Source organism: Miniopterus schreibersii (assembly GCF_964146895.1).
Source record: "Miniopterus schreibersii genome assembly, chromosome: 2".
NCBI lineage: Eukaryota > Metazoa > Chordata > Mammalia > Chiroptera > Miniopteridae > Miniopterus > Miniopterus schreibersii.
The window spans coordinates 95,724,976-95,747,676 of NC_138102.1; the positions used below are offsets into that span (position 1 = coordinate 95,724,976).

Genomic DNA, 22,701 nt, shown 5'->3' on the forward strand with positions numbered 1-22,701 from the left:
TAACTTGTGTATAGTGAGCATTGTTATGTTGAGAGTTGCTTTTATAAGGCTCAGGGTCATGAATGATGTGGTATGGAGTATCCCAGCAGTGGAAGCTGACAGCAAAGGCATGACCTTTCTGACTGTGAACAAGATATGCTGCCAGGTACTGCCCCTGACAAACACAGCTTGGTTATTTGAGAGGAGGGGGTCAGGGGGCTCCTGGGGAAATGCTGGACTGACATTGCTGAGACTTGCAGCCCAAGAGCAAAGCTAAAACTCTTCTCCTGCAAATCACTTGCAAACAAAAGAGGTGATCAGAGCTAGGTGTTCTTTGCAGTTGTGTTTCAGCTGTGACAAAAAGAAACAATTCAAGCAAATAATCCAAAATACAGGTGGGATCTCATTGTGGTAAAATCCATTAGTGATAATTACAGTGCAAGAAATAATGAAGCTGGTGCTGTTTCCAATACAGTAAAATATAAGTACAGTTAAACTGAGGCTCATGACACCAGTAAAGTTCCCATCAACATTTAATTTATGTTAATTGTTACCAGAAAAGACTACATTTACCATATTTAATACTCTTGAAATAACTCAATCAGTTTGGTGTATAGTGTTACTTTATAAAACTTTAAAACTGCTTTGCCTTCACAGTTATCGTCCAACTCAGACTTTTTTTGTCCAGCAGAGGTTGCATTTGCTTTCAGAGAATTCTAGTTGGAAAGTCAACTCACTCTGTCCACTCAGATAATGTGAGAGAAAAAGATCAACATCACCTCTAGAGCTGTGTGTATCTTGAATAAAGCTGCTTGTTCAAATTCCAATATAATAGGTACAAAGAATTCCTATTATTGGAGCTTTCCCCTTTGTCTCCCATTGTAGTGCCTATTAATTGAGGTTCAGTTTTGTTCTCTTGTATTTTGAGTCTAAGTACCTTTTTAAACCCTATATTCATCAGAATAGCAATAAACTCAGTGTTTTCCTGAGGTCTTACAGGTGTTTAATGGTGATACACACTCACATGCAGTAGTCTGTTGCACATGCACACACACAGACACACATTTTTCCATTTTATTTGGACTAAGACTTACTGAAAATATTTAAGTGTTTATAGATGAGTATTTTTTTAAAAAATTTTGTTACAATAAAATTTGTGTTAAAAAAAATACATGATTCCTAAGTGTATAACTCAGTGACTTTTACCCAGCAAATTACACCCATGTAACTAGCAGGTATGTGTATATTTTAAATAGAAATTTCTAGAAAAGCAAAGGACTTTTAAGTGTTTTCTATGTAATGGCAATATAGATGTCAAATGATACAATGTTCATAAATCTTTTTCACGTAACTTACTGAAGACATAATTTTTATGGGGAAAAAACAAGGTAAATAGATTAATTTTCCTTAAGGAAGGCGCTTTTATTTAAATATACATGTAAGGAAGTGGAAAGATGTGTTTTGGTTATGAGTGTCACTTTGTGTCATTGGATACTCATATTACTGGAATAAGTAATAGCTTCAACTTAGCTTTTACTTTTTATTTTATTTTTATCTTTTATTGATTTTTAGAGAATGGAAAGGAGAGAGAGAAACATAGATTTATTGTTCCACTTTATTTATGTATTCATTGGTTTCTTCTTGTATGTGCTCTAATTGGGGATTGAACTTGAAACCTAGATGTATCGGGATGGTGCTCCAACCAACTGAGCTACCTGGCCAGGGCAGCTTTTACTTTTTATAGCATTTAGTTTCACTTTTTCTGTTCATCTTTATGGTCTTAAATGCCCAAATTACCCGTTTTTCCTCTTTTTCTTCCTGACAAAGTTTTAAAAACCACTTGTTTGATTTTGCAGTAATGTTAATATGTGTAACATTTCTGCTTCTCAGAAGCATGTGACTTGTGTTCTCAGTGCATGGTGGGAGGCTAATAGGTGTGAGGGTGCTCACTGCACTCAGAGTACAGGGTGTGCAGGGAAAGTGGGGCTTGGGGGAGCCAGGAGCTGATTTAGTGGCTCTCAGTCCCTTAGAATAACAAAGCAATTTATAATGTATGTCCTCTGGAGGAAGACAGGTGAGAGATTTCCTTCAGACTTGTACATTAGGAAATGCTTTGAGCAGTTGCCATGTGCTTTTTTTCTCTGGACAACCTGCATCCTGACCTCCTATAGCCTCCCTCATTGATTTGCTCGACGGGTTCCAAGTCTGGCAGCTTTGCAGACTCTTTAGGGCCCTCACCTGGTGTGCTAGGTTCCTCTGGTCCTGAATTTCTGTTAGTGTAATTTTCCTAATTCTGATTTAATATTATATGTGTTTAAGTGACTTAAATTTATAAAGGAGTGAGGTTAGGAAGAAATGTAAACAAACAAATCGATTTATTACGCCAAATTCAGCAGAAGAAAAAAGTCAATGGTCAGGATGTGTATTCAGAGCCAGGTTTCCTGAGAACAATGGTGATAGTACCGAGAAAGTCAGGGTGATCTGGTTAGTAGGAAAAGGGGGTGAATTCTTTGCATTCTCAAGCTAAAAAGTACAGTAATTCAAGCTTCTCAACTATCCTATTCAAACTTCTCAACCATCCTATACATTACTCTTCGACCGTGGTCTTTTTGCCAAATGAGAGAGACCTGCAGAGGGTCGAGGCCTGCTGGACCCTCAGATTCCCTGCCCCCCTCATACACCTGGTGTTTGAACTGCCCTCGGGCCAACCACTCTTCTGGTTCTGAGCACTGGCCACACACAACCTCACTGAAACCATACATCAGTGGTTTGACATGGGCTCCAGTAGTCCTCCCAGCATTTCAGAGGGAACTATGGCTTGGCTTTAGGCGTCACACAGGTGGCTGGAGCTCTACCCTGCCCACTCCCCGCCCCATTGTTCCTGACTTGTGTCCCCAGCAGGTACGGGTTAGATGCCCTTGTTTCATGCATGTGAGAGGAAGGACTGCAGTGCTCCCTTAGTGTGGCCATGCGCCCCGCTTGTCTTCTCACTGTGGACTACTGCGGCCATGTTAGTGCTGTGTTTGCTGACATGTGACCCATCCCTGGGGTTTATTCTCTAGGATTTCTTCCTGCCTGGCTCTGGCCCCTCTGCAGCCTACTAGGCTGGTCCTTCCTGGGGAGCCCTCTCACTTTTCCCCTGTGCCCCATGGCCTGGCCTGTTTCCAGGCACTCACCCAATGACTTCTTGTGGGGTACTTGATATATCTTGTTTTGTTGGCTGGTAATGTTGCTTCCCACCTCCCTGTGTCTGGTTTTGGGCATCTCTTATGGTTCAACTTGAATTCTTGTTACCACAAGGTCTTCCTGATTCTTCCAGCTGCATATGAGCTGCTCCTGTCCCATCATTTATTTCTAACTCCTAAGGGGCCTGTGTTGGCAGATTACTGTGCCCCGCCCACTGCTCTGTTGTGTGCAGTGCTCCCAGGGCCAAATGCCTGTGAGATGTGTTCAGTCAGAGGTGAAAAGAGAGCTTTGTAAAGATGGGCCCATGGACCCACCCCAAGTCACTCGTCAGATACTGGCATGGACAGAAACATGACTTTGCATCATTTACTTTGTTTAGCTTTAACAATGTGCAGCATTAGGAAAGCTCTAGAGATGCCAACAGAAAGGCTAACACTGAGCCTCCTTTCCTTTATCTCATTGACAAGATTCTGCCTCAGGATTACTTCACTGTAATATAGGCATTTTGCTAATGAAAAAGATAAAGTCGTTCCTCTTGGACTGGGACGACTTTTTAGTGTTACTGAACACCCAGTGCTGCCCTGAAATATTAATAAGAGGAGAAGGGAAAAAAAAACCACTTTAGTTTAGGAATGTTAGTAATGTCACAGGAAATTGTATTACAATGGATTTTGGGTGTAGCAGTTCCTTGCCCCCCCCCCTTTTTTTGTCTTTAAAATTAAATTTGGCCCTGCCAGAAGATAAACTGTATACCTTTTAAAAGTAGGATTTAAAATTACTTTGACAAGATACAAATCTTACCTTTGTACCATATTCACCTATCCCACTTCTCCCTAGTTACTAAAATAGTATGTGTTATTGTATAAATTTGGAAAATACAGAAAAGTATAAAAAAAATAAAAATTGCCTATAATTCTGTTAGCCCAGATATGACCACTCTGGACATTTTGGTATAAAAGTGGCCAAAGTTTTTTCTAATGAAAGGAAATTAAGAAGAGTGAGGAGGGATGTGCCAGTGGTGACAGGTGGAAAAGAGTTGATCACAGAACAATATATACAACATGATCCTAATTCTTCTGTTACAAAATTTGCATGTGTACATTTCATTATCTAAGGTGCCACCAAGCCCAGTCAGTTCTCTTTCAGAGTGTGTCTCCCACTCGTCCAGCTCCCTCTGTCCCACCACCAAGCCTTCACCTTCACTCAATCAGATGGCAGTGTCTCCTGACTGTTCCTTCTTCCCTTCTCCCCGTCTGTTCCCTGCACAGAGCCCTCCAAGTGATCATCCTGAAATGGAAAAGAGTTTGTTATTTCCCTTCTGGAAACCCTTCCCACTGTACTTGGAATGGAGTTTTGGCTGGGCAGGCAGGGCCCACCCTGCGGCCTCTAGTCACATCGCTTTACCTGCAGTTGGTGCTCTGGCCCATCCAGTTTTACTGCCTTTTCACAGACTTTCCTACGCTGGCCCCTGCCTGGGTAATGCCTACTGCTTCTCAGAGGCTTGTCTTGATGTCCTAGACTCAGAAAGTCTTTCTGATCCCTGAGTCTAAAACAGAGCCCTCTGTTTTGTTCTTGCTCATTACATTGTAATTTCCCTTCCATAACATTCATCAGAATTTGTTACTAAGTAGTTGTGTATTTTGTTTAATATCCATCTCTCCTTTTATATTTCAAGCCCAATGAGGCAGTGGCTTTGTTCTGGTCACCATTTTCTAGGATCTAGAACTGTGTAACTTCTCAAAAATATATGATGAATAAATGAAAGGATAAACATTTTGTTATAAATATTTGCATTTTTAAAAAAAATTTTTATAGATTTTTTTTTTTTTTTTTTTTTTAGAGGACAGAGGGAGAGAAAGGAGGGAGGGAGGGAGAGAGAGAGATTTGTTGTTCCACTTATTTATGCATTCATTGGTTGCTCCTTGTTTGTGCCCTGATCGAATCTGCAACCTTGATATATGCTCTAGCCAACCGAGCTACCTGGCATAAATACTTTCATTTTTACTTACTTACTTACTTATTTATTTTTAATCCCCATCTGAGGATATTTTTTCCATTGTTTTTCAGGGAGAGTGGAAGGGAGAGGTAGAGAGGTAGGGAGGGAGGGAGGGAGGGAGGGAGGGAGGGAGGGAGGGAGGGAGGGAGGGAGGGAGGGAAGGAAACATCGATGTGAGAGAGACACATTGATTGGTTGCCTCCCAAACACACCCCACCGGGGCATGGATCAAGCCTGCAACCGAGGTTTGTGCCCTTGGCTGAAATCGAAACTCGGGACTCTTCAGCCCTCAGGCCAATGCTCTAACCACTGAGCCAAACCGGCTAGGGCTACTTTCATTTTTAACATCTGCATTTTATTCCATGTTCAAATAGATGTTCTATAATTTATTGTAAATAACTGGTGTTAAAAAGCAAACTGAAGCATATTAAAAATTTTAAGAGCTTGAGCAAAAATTGATTTTAATCAGGCAGCACCAAAGTGGAGGTGGCTAGGAGCACTTTGCCCACTGAAGCTGGGGAGATACTTTTATAGGGAAGAGGTGGAAGCAAAGCAAGGAGACCATTTGATTGGCTCTAGCTTAGGGGCTGCCTCATTTGGGAAAGGCAAGTAGGCTGTTTGTGATTGGTTGTCCTTAGGTTTTGGTGTTTTAACCTTGAGGCACTTACAGGCTTAGGTTTGGGTTTGCCTGTGTGGGCTACTGAGGCATTAGGACTACCTCAGTCTGATCGCCTCATCATTTAATTAATTTAACACTGCTAGTGAACATCCTTCTGCATAACTCTTTATAGATATCACTAACTTCCTTAGAATAAATTTTAGACATGGAATTACTAGGGCAAGTGATAAGAGCATTTTTACAGTTTTTATTTGTATCGCTAAGTTTCTTTTAAAAATTATTAAATTGCACTTATATTTCCAACCCAGCCGACAATGAATACTATTACTACTATAAAACAAGCAAGTTTTTGTCAATTTAATAGTTCTGTGTTTTTTTAAATTTATGTATTTTTAAAATTTTTTTATTATTTTAAAAATATGTCTTTATTCATTTCAGAGAGAGGAAAGGAGAGGGGGAGAGAGAGAGATAGAAACATCAGTGATGAGAGTCTTTGATTGGCTGCCTCCCGCACTCCCCCTGCTGGAGATTGAGCCCGCAACCCAGGCATGTGCCCTGACCGGGAATCGAACCCAGATAGCCTGGATCCTAGGTCGACGCTCAACCACTGAGCCATGCCCGGCTGGGCTGTTTTTTTTTAAATTAAGGTATAATTGATGTACAATATTATATTAGTGTCAGGCATAAAACATAATGATTTGATATTTGTGTATATTGTGAAAGGATCACCACAGTAAGTTTGGTTAACATACATTACCAGTTACACATTTTTTACTTGTGATGAGAACTTTTAAGGTCTTTCTTAGCAACTTTCAAATATACAATGTGGTATTATTAACTATAGTCACCATGCTGTACATTATATCCCCATGACTTCTTCATTTTATAACTGGAAGCTTGTACCACTTGATCCCCTTCACTCATTTGTCCTACCCCTCTCTCCACTGCTTCTAGTAGTCAACAATCTGTACTGTGTATCTGTGAGTTTAGGTGTTTTGTGAGTTTAGGTTTTTAAAAAATTTTTTTAAAGATTTTTGTTGTTGTTAACCCTCACTGAGTATATTTTTCCCATTGATTTTTTTAGAGAGAGTGGAAGGGAGGGAGGGAAAGAGAGAGAAATATTCATGTGAGAGAGACATTGATTGATTGCCTCCTACATGTGCCTGACCGGAGCAGGGTATTGAACCTGCAGCCCAGGTACATGTCCTTGATGGGGAGTCGAACCCGATATCCTTCTGTGCGATGGCCAATGCTCTAACCACTGAGAAACACTGCCCAGGCTGATTTTTTAATTTTTTTAAGATCATATGGTATTTGTCTTTCTCCGACATTTCCTTTAGCATAATGCCCACAAAGCCCATTCATTTTGTTTCAAGTGGCACGATTTCATTCTTTTTTGTGGCTGAATAATAATATTTTTGTGTTTATGTGCATGTGTGTGTATGTATATGTATGTGTATATATATCACGTCTTTATCCATTCATCTTAGGACACTTAGGTTGCTTCTGTTATCTTGGCTATTGTAAATAATGCTGCAGTGAACATGAGGATGCAGATATCTTTTCGAGTTAATATTTTCAGTTTCTTCAGATAAATATGCAGAAGTGGAATTGCTGGGTCATAAGGTAATTTTTTTTTAATTTTTAGAGGACCCTCCACACTGTTTTCCATAGTGGCAGCACCAATTTACATTTCTACCAACAGTGCACAAGGATTCCCTTTTCTCCACATCCTTGCCAATACTTGTTTTTTTGTCTTGTTGATAATGTACATTCTAAGAGGTGTGAGGTGGTATGTCATTGTGGTTTTGATTTGTATTTCCCTAATGATTAGTGATGTTGAACATCTTCTCATGTGCCTGTTGGCTGTCTGTGTGTCGTCTTTGGAAAAATGTCTATTCAGATCCTCTGTCATTTTATTCTGTTTTATTTTATTTTGCTAATCCTCACATGAGGATATTTTTTCCATTGCTTTTCAGAGAGAGTTGAAGGGACAGAGGAAGGGGGAGAGAGAGAGAAACATTGATGTGAGAGAGACACATCGACTGGTTGCCTCCTACATATGCCCTGACTGGGGGCAGGGAGTGAATCTGCAACCCAGGTACGTGCCCTTGACTGGGAATCGAACCTTCCACCCTTCAGTGAGGACAGTGTCACTCTAACCACTGAGCCACACCGGCCAGGGCCTCTGACCATTTTTTAATTGGAATTTTTTTTGGGGGGGTGGGCTATTGAGTTGTATAAGTTCTTTATATATTTGGGATATTAACCCCTTATCAGATGTATTATTTGCAAATATCTTCTCCTATTCAATAGGTTGCTTTATCATTTTGTTGATGGTTTGTTTTATATTCTTAATTGTGACAATAGCTATGTGATAACAGAAAGAGAGAGAGAGAGAAAGAAACATTGATGTGAGATAGAAACATTGATCACACGCACATACCCAAGGCACAAACATTGATCAGGGCACATACCCAGGTTTTGGGGTCAAACCCAAAACCTGGATATGTGCCCTGATGGGGAATCGAATCTGCTCCAACTACTGACCCACACCTGTCAGGGCTGCCCTTGTGGGGTTTTTTTAATTTAAAAATTTTTTTTGTTTTATTTTTATTATTATTTTATTTTATTTATTTATTTTTTAAATTTTATTTTTGTTTAAAATATTACAGATGTTCCTTTTTCTCCCCAATGACCCATTCCACCCCATCCCATTCCCCTCCCCAGTCCCACTCCCCAGCATTGTCCATGTCCTTGGGTTGTGCATATATGCTTATAAATTCTTTGGTTACTCTCTCCCCCTCCAGCCCTTGTGGTTTTGACATATATTTGGCCAGTTATGACATCAGAAGAATTACTAATCATGTGGTGGAAATCAAGGTTGTTTTGTACAAAAGTAAATGATTAACAATGACAAAATTTCCCTAGCCAACAAGTAAACATGCAATGTAAATTGAAAGGAACTTCATGTGACTTATGAAAGCTTTTATTCAGAGAGCCATTGTAAAGCTAGTGGTATTTGGCATCTAGGAGGCCCAAGAATGTTGCCGAGCATACTGGAGTAGATCAGCCTCTGTGCCAGACGTCAGCCTCCAGTGACTTAGAGGAGGCTTCAGGGTAGTGCATGTGTCTCTGTCACCTCTCCTTCCTTACTCTTTGCTAATGGCTTCATTCGAGTGCTGTTTTTGCATTCTCACTGTCTTTCTGTTGTTTTCAACTGGAAATGTTAGCACAAGAGGTCCCAACCTGTAGCTGAGGATCTATTAGTAAATCTTGATATGTGTGTTTCCAGTCTTCGTGCATTTCAGTGTTTTTGTGCATTCCTTTTGAGCCAAAGTTTCTGAGATCCCCTAGAGAAAAGGGATTCAAGGTGGCAGAGACTCCGCTCTTTTTTCAGGATTTTGCTGGTAGGTTCAGAAGTCTTTCCTGCAGCATGAAGATGTGTGCTTTCTCGTCTCTCTCTTTACTCTCTTTGTTCGTCTCTCTGTCTCTTTAAGAAAGTCTGAGAGTAGTTCCTAAAAAAGGTCTAGACCTCTCAGACTGGTCTTTCTCTATGGTCTCTACTTTAGTCATTATGTTAATAAGTACTTTCCCCAATAACTGCTATTTTCCCCCCCTGTATAGCTTTCAAATCTGTCTTTTCAGTGCTAACACCCTGTACACCTGGATTCTTCTCAGTAGTCTCCCTGACCCAGTATTTCTTTCAGTGAACTTTTCTTAAAATGAGACCATCAGTCACTGTCTCGGTATCCACTGCTCTTCCCCTTCTATCATCTGATCTCCACTTACTTACCAGACTTCATTGTTTCTCTCAAGACTAGTCCACCTACCAGCTCCAGCTGTGTATATCTCTGTACACACCAATTGCCATCCAGGTGTGTAGCTTTCTCCTGCACTGGCTTTACTTATGCTATTTACCCCACCTGGAATTTACTCCCCCTAGCCCAGCCACATTCCATCCGCCCAAGGCCTACTTCTTCCATGATTCCTGTGGCTTCCTTTAGCTACTCATTCCAGACCAAACTGAGTTCTCCCTTTTCTCAATTCCTGTTTTTATCAGTACCATCCAGGCAACCGTGATAGGCCTACACAGGGCCTTAGGTATTACCTAGCCCACTCAGCTCTTTTCACAGGTGAATTACTGAGACCCAGAGGTGATGTGGTCAGTTCCAGACTGTACAGAAAATGGGGACAGGGGGCAGAGCTGAAGCTAGAAGCAGCTCAGTCTGGCCCATGAGGCTTGAAAGACAAAGAGAAATACTGCCGCCCTATTTATAAAACTAAGATAGTTATAGTAAAACTATCCATCAGCCCACTATTTAGAGGTAATCAGTTACTTGGCCATACATATGTGTATATGTGTCTGTGTGTGTATTTCTTTTTTTAGTTAGCTTTTAGTTTGGAAGAATTTTTATAAGTAAAAGAGCAAAGTGAAAGACCCCACATATCCATCAATTAGCTTCAACAGTGGTCGCTATTCTTCCTTTCTTGTTTTATCTGTCTCTGGAGTAGTTTTTAAAATAAACATGCAATTCAACTATAATATCCAGGATATTTTAAAAACAAATACTAGGCATCATATTATATATAATCTACATATACTTAAATAGATCTCTAAAAGACAAAACAAAAAAGATTAAAAAAACACAAAAGACAAAGTAAAAACATAATCCCCATACTGTTAGCACATATACAAAATTAACATATTTCATCATCTTTATGACTACTTATTTAACATTTTACAACTACTTGCCGTATAAGTAAAATTAATACTTTTTGAACAATTGCTGTAAGGATATATCACAAGCCCAGGAAGGAAGGTTCTACCATTGTCAGTATTTTATAGATGAACAAACTGGATCATAGGTTAACTTGCACAAGGCAAATAGTGTAAGTACTAAGTGGTAGAACTAGGAATCAAATCTAGATCTGGCTGTTTCTTGTTTTGTATCTTGAATTCTTTCCCCTCAACATACAGAGCATTTCTTCATATCAATAAAAGCACTATTCTAAAATGCTTCACATGTCTTATGGTAGTCTGTTAACAAGAATTTAACAAGTCTCTTTTTTTTTTTAGACTATGAGATTGTTTCCAGTTTTTTACTATTATAAACAATGTTACAGTGAACATGTTTATTCACAAGTTTTAGAAGACATGTCTACTACCTTCCTTATGTCAGATTTTTGAAAGTGAAGTTACTCCAGGAACTTTGTTCTGTCATTGTTTCGTGCAAGTTAGTTTTGCCTCGAGGTTGACTAACGTTGAATAGTAAATGACTAGTGAACTAGAAGTAAACCCAAGTCATGTTTTCAGTCATCTTTCAGCCTGTGTTTACTGAACACCTATTAGGTGCCATATACTATGTTAAGCATTGAGGACTCAGAGATATCTGAACCTGAGACCCTTCCTTTTAATGCCTGTTTGATTCTGGACTCTTTCTCATTTACCAGTTAAACTCTGTGGTAGTTGTTTCCACTGATGGTTGAGGAGTTAGGGGGTGGCAGGAACCCTCATTGTATAACCTTTATAAAAACTAGATTTAAAAAATTAAATATTTAAAGACACTGGAAATTTTCTGAAAACAGACACCACAGGAGAGGTTTAATCTCTAAAAACTAATGGGAAATGATAAAAATTGGTAACTTGTGGCTTTCTAGCCCAAGGGTCTTATCTAACTCGCAGAGCTGTAGGAAATGGCTGAGGGAGAAAAACCTCAGCCTTAGTGAGCGGAGTTCAGACAGCTGGGAATGTAAACGGGAAATCTAGACAGTGAGAAAATTACAGAAGGCATGAAGCTCAAATTCTGAGTGCAAACTCTCCCAAATCCCTGGCAATAAATTGTACATGTGTGGGGAGAACCTAGAAGGCTCAGTCAGAAAGCAGGCATAGGCCAGAAAGAAATATATCCTTAAAGAAGAGCTGTGTGGGGCCCACCTTATGAGCTTTTACTGTGTTTTTAAACCATGTGCAGTGTAGGTGGCATCCAGTAAAACCTTTATGGGCTTAAAGTTTTAGAGGACAGAGCATCTGGTAATTAGTGGTGAAAGGGGAAGGAATGCCTAGAAGCAAGAAAATTACAGAAAAGCCAAGCCTCAACTCTCCTTATAGCCTTTGCTGATGATTATGTAGGTATGAGAGAGACCACCACAAAGGTGCTAGGTTAAAAAATTGGGAAACATTAGAACAGAACAGAGATATCAGTTCCTTTGTGCTGTAGTTTGGATCCAGTCAGCTTACTGCCTGTGATAACAGAATCACTAACCTCAGAACCCAGCAGAATGAAATGTTGCTGCAATGTATTATCCACAGTGTTGTTTTTTGTGTGTGTTTTTTAAGTCCTCACTCAAGGATATGTTTTTATTGATTCGAAACACAGAAGGAGGGAGGGAGGGAGGGAGGGAGGGAGGGAGGGAGGGAGGGAGGGAGGGAGGGAGGGAGGGAGGAAGGAAGGAAGGAAGGAAGGAAGGAAGGAAGGAAGGAAGGAAGGAAGGAAGGAAGGAAGGGACAGACAGACACTGATGTGAGAGAGAAACATAGATCTGTTGCCTCCTGTATACACCCCGACTGGGGATCAAACCTCAAACCTAGGTATGTGCCCTGATCTGGAATTGAACCTGCAACCTTTTGGTGTATGGGACAGCGCTCCAACCAGTTGAGCTACTGGTCCAGGGCTACAGTGTCCAGTTTTTAGCATTCAAAGTAAAAGGGAAGTGAGACCCTTACTCAGGGAATAAGGCAGTCAATGGAGACTGACTTCTGGTGGCACCAGATGTTGGCTTTAGCATAAAGATTTAAAAGAACTGTTTTTGGCATAGCTGGGTGTGGCTCAGCGGTTGGGCATCGACCTAGGATCCAGGAGATCACGGTTTGATTCCTGGTCAGGGCACATGCCCGGGTTGTGGGCTCCATCCCCAGTCCAGGGCATGCAGGAGGCAGCTGATCAATGACGACTTTCTCATCATTGATGTTTCTATCTCTCTCTCCCCCTCCCCCCTCTCTCAAATCAATAAAGATATATATTTAAAAAAGAATAAAAACAAAAACCGAAAGAACTGTTTTTATTTATTTTTTTAATTTATTTTTGTTTTTTTAGAACTGTTTTTAAATAGTTTAGATGGTAAATTTTATGAGGTTTAAAACAAAGAAACCACAATTAAAAAAAAACCAAACTATTAAAAATATCCAAAGAATGAAAGGAAAATGTGTCAGAAGAATTCAGAGAAAATATGGTATTAATGAGTGCACAGAAGAATTCAGAGAAAATATGGTATTAATGAGTGCACAGACAGAAAATCTCAGCAGAGAAATGGAAACCACAAAAACAAATTCTAAGCTTCGAAGTACACTGACTAGGGGGAGATAGAAGAGGGTAAAGGGATAAATGGTGATGGAAGGAGACTTTGGATGGTGAACACACAATACAGTATACAGCCCGGCCGGGCGTGGCTCAGCGGTTGAGTGTTGACCTAGGATTCAGGCAATCGGGGTTTGATTCCTGGTCGTGGCACATGCCCCAGTTGTGAGCTTGATCAATGACTCTCTCATCATTGATGTTTCTATCTCTCTCTCTCCCTCTCCTTTCCTCTTTCTGAAATCAATAAAGATATATTAAAAACAAACAAACCCAAACAACAATACACTATACAGACGATGTATTATAGAATTGTACAGGTGAGCCCAGCCGGTGTGGTTCAGTGGTTGGGCATCGACCTATGATCCAAGAGATGGAGGTTCAATTCCTGGTCAGGGCACATGCCTGGGTTGCGGGCTCGATCCCCAGTGAGAGGCTTGCAGGAGGCAGCTGATCAATGACTCTCTCATCATTGATGTTTCTATTTCTCTCTCCTTCTCCTTTCCTCTCTCTGAAATCAATAAAAAAAAAGAATTGTACAGTTAAAACCTGTATAATTTTATTGACCAGTGTCACCTAGTACATTCAATAGAAATTTAAAAAACAAAGTACACTGACTAAAATTTTAAAATTGACAGAAGGGGCTCAACATAAAATTAGGTACAGCAATAGAAAGAATCAGTGAACCTAAGTATAATAGATCAGTAGACATTACCCAACCAGGAACATGGAAGAGATTGCAGAGAAATAAACAGAATCTCAGAGACCCGGGGTTCATATCAAGTGGTTTAGTATATATGAAATTAGAGTGCTCAAAGGAGAGGAGCAATAGAAAGAGGCAGAAAAATGTTTGAAGCAATAATGGCTGAACACTTCCCAAATTGTTGAAAAGCTTTTAGGTACAGACCCGAGAAGCTCAGTGAACCCAAAGCAGGATGAACTCAGAGAAAGCCACTCTTAGACATACCATAATTAATCTGATGAAAGCCAGCGATAAAGATTAAATTTTGAAAGCAGCCAGAGAAAAATGATGTGTTCCACACAGAGTAATGTATATAGGATTAACAGCTGACTTCTCATTAGAAAGTATAAAAGCTGAATGTATTGGAATGACATGTTCAAAGTTGTGGAGAAAAAAAAATCTATCCACTGAGAAATCTATGTCTAGCAAAATGTCCGCTAGAAATAAATGTGAAGATACTTCCAGAGAAACAAAAATATGAGAAAATTTGTCATTAGGGGACCTGCACTAAAAGAAATGCTGAAGGACATACAGGCAGAAATGAAGAGCACTAGGAATGGTAGATATCAATAAATATAAAAGACTAATTTATTTTTTACTTTCTCTTAATTTTTAAAAAAGATATGCTAGTATTTAAAGCAAAAATAATACTATTAATGGGCTTGTCACACATAAAGATGTAAGATAGAACACTATGGATAGGGGTTAGTAGAATTATATTGCAAGGTTCCTATTTTTTTTCTGACAGTAGAAATTAACATTTAAGTGGATTGTGATATGTTAAAGATGTATGTTGCAGTCTTTAGAGCAATCACTACGATATAATTTGAAGACAGAGCTAGAGAGTCAACTGAAGAATTAAAATGGAATACCAAAAGAAATTGATTAACATGAAAGGAGGCAAGGAAGGAGGGACAAAGGAACAAAAACCAGATGAGATAAATAGGAATGGCAGACTTAAATAAAACTGTAATAATTACATTCACTGTAAAGCAAAGTACACTGAGCTTCGAAGTACCCTGGATTAAGTACATTGCATTAAGTAGTCAGATCCAAAGAAGAGATTGTTGTGCCGAATAAAACAAGATCCAACTATATCCTGTCTACAAGACACACTTTAAAAAATTCTTTTAGCCCTGCCTGATGTGGCTCAGTGGTTAAAGCACCCTGCCTGATGTGGCTCAGTGGTTAAGGCATTGGCCTTTGCACCAAAGGGTCGTGGGTTAGATTCCCAGTCAAGGGCACATACTTGGGTTGCAGGTTCGATCCCCAGACCCAGTTGGGGTGCAAAGGCAACCAATCGATGTGTCTCTCACATCGATGTTTCTTTCTCTCTCTCCCTCCTTCCCATTCTCTCTAAAAATCAATAGAGAAAATACCCTCAGGTGAGGATTAACAGCAACAAAATTCTTTTAATTTAATTTTTAATTAAATTTATTTGGGTGACATTGATTAATAAGATTATTATATAAGTTTCAAGTGTACGATATTATAATACATCTTCAGTATATTGCATTGTGTGCTCACCACCCAAAGTCTAGTCTTTTTCTGTCACCAGATATTTCACCCCTTTACCCTCTTCAACCTCCGCCCATTTCCCTTCCTTGCTGGTAACCACCATACTGTTGTCTGTGTCCATGAGTTTTTTGTTTGTTTGCTCATTTGTTGCTTTCTGTTTATATCCGACATATGAGTGAAATCATATGATTCTTGTCCTTTTCTGTCTGACTTATTTTGCTTAGCATGATACTTTCAAGATCTATGTTGTTGCAAATGGCAGTATTTCATTCTTTCTTATGGCTGAGTAGTATTCCATCATATATATGTACCACTTCTTTATCCAGTCATCCATCGAAGGGCACTTGGGTTGTTTCCAGGTCTTAGCTACCATAAATAGTGCTGCAATGAACATAGGGGTACATATAGCTTTACAAATAAATGTTTTCAAAATTTTGGGGTAGATACCCAGAAGGATTACTGAGTCATATGGTAGCTCTATTCTTAATTTTTCTTAGGAACCTTCATACTGTTTTCCACAGTGATTTATACTAATATACAGTCCCACCAGCAGTGAACAAGGGCTCCCTTTTCCCCACAGCCTCTCCAATATTTGTTATTATTTGTCTTGTTGATAAAACCATTTCAACAGGCCTGGAGACATTGGCTGTGTCTCTGGAGCCACTGTAGTTTTCATTTGCATTTCTCTTATAGCGAGTGATGTTGAGCATCTTTTCATAGATCCATTGGCCATTTGTATGTTTTGTGGGAAAAAGTGTCTGTTCAGGTCCTCTGCCCATTTTAATGGGATTGTTTGTTTTTTGTTGTTGTTGAGTTGTATGAGTTCTTTATATATTTTGGATATTAACTCCTTATTGGAGGTATTGTTTGCAAATATCTTCTCCCATTCTGTTGGCTGCCTTTTTGTTTTGTTAATGGTTTCTTTTGCTGTGCAGAAGTTTTTTAGTTTAATATATAGTCCCATTCATTTATTTTTGCTTTTACTTCTCTTGCCTTTGGGGCCAATTTCATAAAATTCTCTCTGAGACCAAGGTCTGTAAGTTTAGTGCCTATGTTTTCTTCTTTTTAATTTTAATTATTTATTAATTTTAGAGACAGAGAGGAAGAGGGGAGAGAGAGAGAAACATTAATTTGCTGTTCCACCTATCCATGAATTCATTGGTTGATTCCTGCTGTTCCTCAACCGGTGATCAAACCTGCAGCCTTCAGGCATTGGGACAACACTTCAACCAACCGAGCTACTTGGCCAGGGCACCTGTGTTTTCTTCTATGTAATTTCTTGTTTCAGGTCTTATATTTAGGTCTTTGATCTATTTTGAGTTAATTTTCATGTGTGGGGTCAAATAGCAGTCTAGTTTCATTCTTTTTCATGAAGACACACTTCTTAAATACAAGGACACAAATAGACTAAAAGTAAAAGTATGGAAAAAGATACACCATACAAACAGTAAAGGTAAATAGAGGCAGTGGTAATATTGATATCAGGGAATACCCTTCAAGATGAGTATACTTGAGACAAAGAGAGATACTTAATAATAAAAGGGTCAGTAATACCAGGAAGATGTAGTAATGAGTATGTATCTAAAAACAAATCTTCAAACTATAAGCTAAAAGGAGAACTGGGTAAATTCACAGTCACACATGGAAATTTTAACCCATTTCTTTCAATAATGGATGGGACAAGGAAACAAAACTATCAGTAAGGATATAGATTTGAATGACATTGTCAACCACTTTAACTTAATTCACACCCATGAAACACCACGCTCAGTAACTGCAGCGTACACGTTCTTTTCTACGGCACATGGATGCTCACAATGATAGCTCAGCTGTTAAGAGAGAAATCTCAGTAGCTTTTCAAAGTTTGAAATTTTACAGAATGTATTCTCTGACCACAATGAAATTAAGTTAGGAAAAAATTAAAATCTTTAAAAACCCCAAATATATGAGCATTAAACAACTCACTTCTAAACAACTCATGACACATAAGGGAAATAACAAAGGAAATTATAAAATATTTTATCTAAATAATAATAAAAATAAATCAAAATTTGTGAGAGTTTGTCAAAATGGTACCTAGAGGGAAATTTATAGTTCTAAATATTTATTTTAGGAAAAAGAGGTCTAAAACCAATTTTCTAAGCTTCTCTCTTGGGAGGCTAGGAAAAAGAACAGTAAATTAAGCTCAAGGTAAGTCGAAGTAAGGAAACAATAAAGAGACAAGCAATAGAGAAAATCAATGAAGCCAAAAACTGGTTCTTTGAAAAGATCAATAAGATTGATAAACCTCTGGCTAAACTTCCCCTAAAAAATTAATAAATAAGGAATTTAGAAAGCACAGAGGAAACAAATGACCAATTTCAGAAGTGAATGGAGGGATCCTACAGACATTAAAGAGGTTACAAGGAAATAAACTATAAATGTGTTATCCAATAAATGTGACAGATGAAATGGATAGACTAATTTCTTGAGAGACAAAATACCAAAATTGACACAAGAAGAAGTAGGAAAATCTGAATAGCCCAATATCTATTAAAGAAATCCATAATTGCTCTGGCTGGGTGGCTCAGTTGGTTGGAGCGTCGTCCCATATACCAAAAGGTTGTGGGTTTGAGTCCTGGTCAAGGCATGTACAAGAATCAACCAATGAATGTATAACTAAGGGAACAACGAATCAATGGTTCTCTCTCTCTGAAATCAATTTAAAAAAAAAGATGGTTTCACTCATCTTGGTACCTTTCTTCTCAAGAAACCCTCACAGGTGTTCCTGCAAAGGCGTATCTGTACCAATCCCTCCACTGATGCCAACCAGAAACTTCTCCATCAAGGTGCATAAGTTATACTTCATTAAAGGTGTAAAACTCACTGGGAGTAGTAAATAGTAGGTTAGACACAAAGGAAGACTGATGTAATTGATAATAAACTCAGACAGAAGTGTACTTGTGAAGTCCTAGTCTACTGGCCTCTGCATATATGTTAGTGGCTCAGGGGACACAGCCAATGCCTCTAGGCCTGCACTGCCCAGTCCTGGCCTGAGTCACTGTGGATGTGGAGCCCTGGAAATGGGGTTTGAGCTGAAATGCCGACTTGAGTCTGTGATACACATTTGACTTGGAAAACTCCATGCAAAAAAGAGAATGTAAAACATCTTAGTATTTTTAATGTGAATTACATGTTGAAAAGATATATTAAGTTAAATAATATATATTAATATTAATTCCACTTTTTTCTTCTTCTTTAACATTGCCACAAGAAAATTGGAAATTTCTTTGTGGCTCATGTTACGTTTCTACTGGACAGGGTAACAAGAAAAGGTGAGAGTGTCAGTGACTCAGTGACTCACAGGAAAGCCCCCCCCCATGTTCCTTTAGAGCAGTAATTTTCAACCTTCTTCATCTCATGGCGCACACAAATTACCAAAATTCTGTGGCATACCAAAAAATACATTTTTTGCCAGCCTGACAAAAAAAATAGGTATAGTTTTGATTCATTCACACCGGAAGGCTATTTGTTGTGTTGACTGTTGTCATTTTTTTTATTTGACAATCTAAGAGAAAAGAGGTCAGTGCCCCTGACTGAATAGCCAGATATTGCATGTTTTAAAAAAAACTTGTGGCATATTGGTTGAAAATCGCTGCTTTAGAGGTTTGCTGATCAGACCCACTGGCACTAAAACCGTCCTTCAACCAACTTAGAAAGGGTTACTTATAATTTATAATTGCTTATTATCATTATTTTAAATGGTAGTTTATATTAATTGTAGGAAACATTAGGCACTGGAGGTGAAGAAAACAAGCAACTGAGAATCTTACCTCTGAAAGACAACCACTGGAAAGATTAAATTGTTAACATTAATATTTTGATATGTACACCTTCAATCTTTTTGCATGTATGTATTTTATAAGAAAACAAACTAGAATCACACTGTTTTGGAGTCTTGCCATTTTGTGGATTGCTTCTTCTCCATATTCCACTTCTTTTTCTTCTTGTGTTTAAACCTATTCATGCCATTTTTCAGATTGATGTTCTGTTTTTATACTTAAATATTTTACTTTCCTTGGTGAAGGTCTGTGAACTCACTGTGGGGCGCTTCTCCATAGGATGCCACAATGCCTGCTTTAGTTTTTCCCAAAGTCCCCTGATTTTTTTCTTAGCCAGTACTTAAGAAAATGTGTCATTAATTGGACCTCCTCTCTATCCTTTTGGAATTTTAAGATCTCATTTCATTGTTGGTCCTCGATTTCAGCAGACTTGGGGACTAAGTGTTCTCATTAAGGATGTTCCATCACTACCTAATGTCATAAGGTGTGCTGAGCAGATGGTTTTGAATGAATACAGGTTCAGGCCGCAGGCAGTCTGTGTGGAGTGGGGGTCACAGACTAGAAGCCCAAGGGTCTGTTTCTCTTGCAGTTGTAATTTATTCTACCCCACACATTTGTTTCCAACCTTTAAAAACCAGGAGCTTTCACATTAAAATTTGGGCTTCTTTTTGCTTCCCTTGAAAAGCAGAAACTATGACTCATCTTATGTGGAAGCTGGTTCCAGGGCTCTTGGGTGACTTCTGAGCCCTCTATCCCTGCTAACACAGGAGAAGTGTTATCTAATGGACGATCTACCCCAATTCCAGGGCTGCAGCTTACCCAAGAAAGCCGTGAGGGAGGGGCTATGCTGGGGACCACAGTGCTGGCTGGAGGAGCACTCCAACGGTCATCCCTTCCAGAAACTACCCACTCTAAGCAGATAGGAGCTTAAAACCTTTGCTTAAAAAAAGGAAGATCAGCCCGGCTGGCATGGCTCAGCAGTTGACCATCGATCTATAATCCAGGAGATCGCAGTTCAGGACTCCCAGTCAGGGCACATGCCCCAGTTGCAGGCTCGATGCCCAGTGGTGGGCGTGCAGGAGGCAGCTAATCAATGACTGTGATCATTTATTTTTCCTGTCCCCCTCTCTGAAATCAATAAAGATACTTTAAAAAAAAAATAAAAGATCAAAATGCTTAGGTGGAGGACCTACAGCTGCCCAGGAAAAGAAGGCCTCCCCAGCAGTGTCCAGGCTCTCCTGGTAGGTGCGATGTTTCAGCAGATCTGTGGCCAGGCCATTTGCCAAGCTTGTGTGGCCACCTGTTCAGGTATATGGTATTGAAGGTAGCTGTGCCACCGCTCTTTATTCTGCTGCATCTAAACACAATAAACTGAAACAAGTATAAAAGGAATTATTGAGAGTAGCACAAATCTTGTAGGAACCCAAAATGAGTGCTTCAATTTTGCATCCATATGCAAAGCATTCTGTTAAAGCGAAAAGCCTGAATGACATGACCGCAGAAGAGAAGTTTTCTCCCCTCTCACATCCAACCTGATCAGTTTGTTTGCTGAAAATGGTCTCTTGACCAACAACCCCCGGCGTCATTTCTGCCTTTTCTAACCATGATGATTGTCCACCATGGAGAAGTCCCACTTCATCCCCTTTAGATGAAGCCACTCTTTCTTAATTAAAAATGGACCTGAACACCTTCCTAAGTAAAAGCCAAATATTGAAATTGGAAATTAAGATTGACCCGTCAATCAGGGGTGGAATGATTGTTGTTATTGGAGAGAAATATGTTGATATGTCTGCAAAAACCAAGATTCAGAAGCTGAGCAAGGCTGTGCGGGAGGTTTTCTGAAAGTGCTGGTTTTTCTGTCAGTAAAAATTCTTAAACTTGGAGCAACAATTAAGTGCTTCCTGAACAGAAAAAAAAATTTTTTTTAAATGCTTAGGTTGGGGGACTATAAAACACCAGCCACTGGCAAAGCATCCAGCTGAAGAGTAAAAGGTGAATTTTTATTCTTTATTTATATACAATCAAGATAATAGCTGTGTTCCAGAAAAGTGCTTATATCTTTTAAAGCAGGGCACTGTGGCTTGTTTCTCCCCCAGAGAGTATCTGGTATCTGGAAAATCCCTTTGTGAGGATAATGAGGATCTTTTATTCTTCATCAGGGTGAGTAACTGTTTACATCAACTTCAGTTTCTCAAAAACACATAAATGAATCCCCACTTTCACATCTACATTGACTTTGTGTGTGTTTCTGTAATTTTCCTCATCTCTGTTCTCCTGCTTACTTGAGTTTTTAACTTCTCTGACTCAGGTGGTAAACACAGGATTCCTAAAAGCTCCTTGACAATGAAATAGAAAGCTTGACTCTGACTTCAGTGTAGCTCGCTTTGTCTCTTCAAACATTTGGAAACGGGACAAGATTTACTCTGTATGTTTAGAATTAGGGCCAGTGGGAGCAAGGTCCTGTGCATGATATGGGGATGAGCTTTCTGAAAGCGCAGTCTGAAGATGGCATGTCAGGGGGGTTAGACTCCACAGACAGTGGGAGAAGAGAGGTCAGAGCTTGTGCTGAGGAAGTCTAGAACATCAAGCTAAATGCATGACCTGGGCAACAGTGCTCAACCCTGACCACAACTTTAGACTTGTGGGGAGCTCTGGAAACACATGAGCAAGAAAAGACACACACACATACACACACTCATACACATTTACATGCAATAGTATATACATTCCCGCGCTCACATACATTTACATGCAAACACACACTCACGTACATACTCACACACTCTCACCTCACTCATGCAGGCACAGGCCTGGGTGCCAGCCCTGCAGGTTCAGATTTAATTGCTCTCGGGTGAGTTCTGGCCATTGGTATTTATAAACCTCTTCAGCAAGTTTGAGGACCCCCTTTACTCCAGTTACTTAGGGTCACAAATGAAATCAACTCCTGTGATTTGAGGAGCAAAACCCAGTGCAGGTTTGGTTATCTCCGGTCACAGTAGTTTGTAGCACTGAGGTGGTTGAGGAGTTTTCACTGGCTGCTTTGTGACAGTGGTTCTGTGGGAGCCGCCCTGGAACTGTCAGAGGAGGTCAAGTGACATGTGCCAGAGTGCATGTGATGACAGCAGAGGGGGCCTGAGTGTCAGGGATCCTGGGATAGGTGTGGGAAGTTTTTACTGACAGTAGGAAAACTGAACATCTGAGTTAAATTGAAGCAAAGGAGAGTCAGGGGGATTGGAAAGGGTTTTATTTTCTCTGGAACCTTTGTGTGCATGTCAGAAATGCCTCTAAAAGCACTTTTAGTTATGGAAACTTAGCATGTTCAGATGTAGAGAGAATGAAATAATGAGTTCTTTAATACTCATTACCCAGCTTACCCATGTGCTGCTTTGTTCATCCCTTCTTCCCAGACTCCCTTCAAATAAATCCCAGACCAAGAAGTGCCCTCTAGTGTGTAAGCAATCAAGGACATCTCCCACCACTGGCAT

At 39.6% G+C, this 22,701-nt stretch overlaps 1 protein-coding gene and 1 pseudogene across 2 annotated transcripts in view; both read left to right on the forward strand.

Moving 5' to 3' along the window:
• Positions 1-22,701, forward strand: part of LATS2 (large tumor suppressor kinase 2) — a 77,429-nt gene that overhangs the window by 16,208 nt on the left and 38,520 nt on the right. The window lies entirely within an intron of this gene.
• On the forward strand, positions 59-21,058 carry LOC308553549 (ATP synthase subunit O, mitochondrial pseudogene; annotated as a pseudogene). The gene is made up of 2 exons: positions 59-145; positions 20,462-21,058. The product of its transcript is annotated as an ATP synthase subunit O, mitochondrial pseudogene (transcript).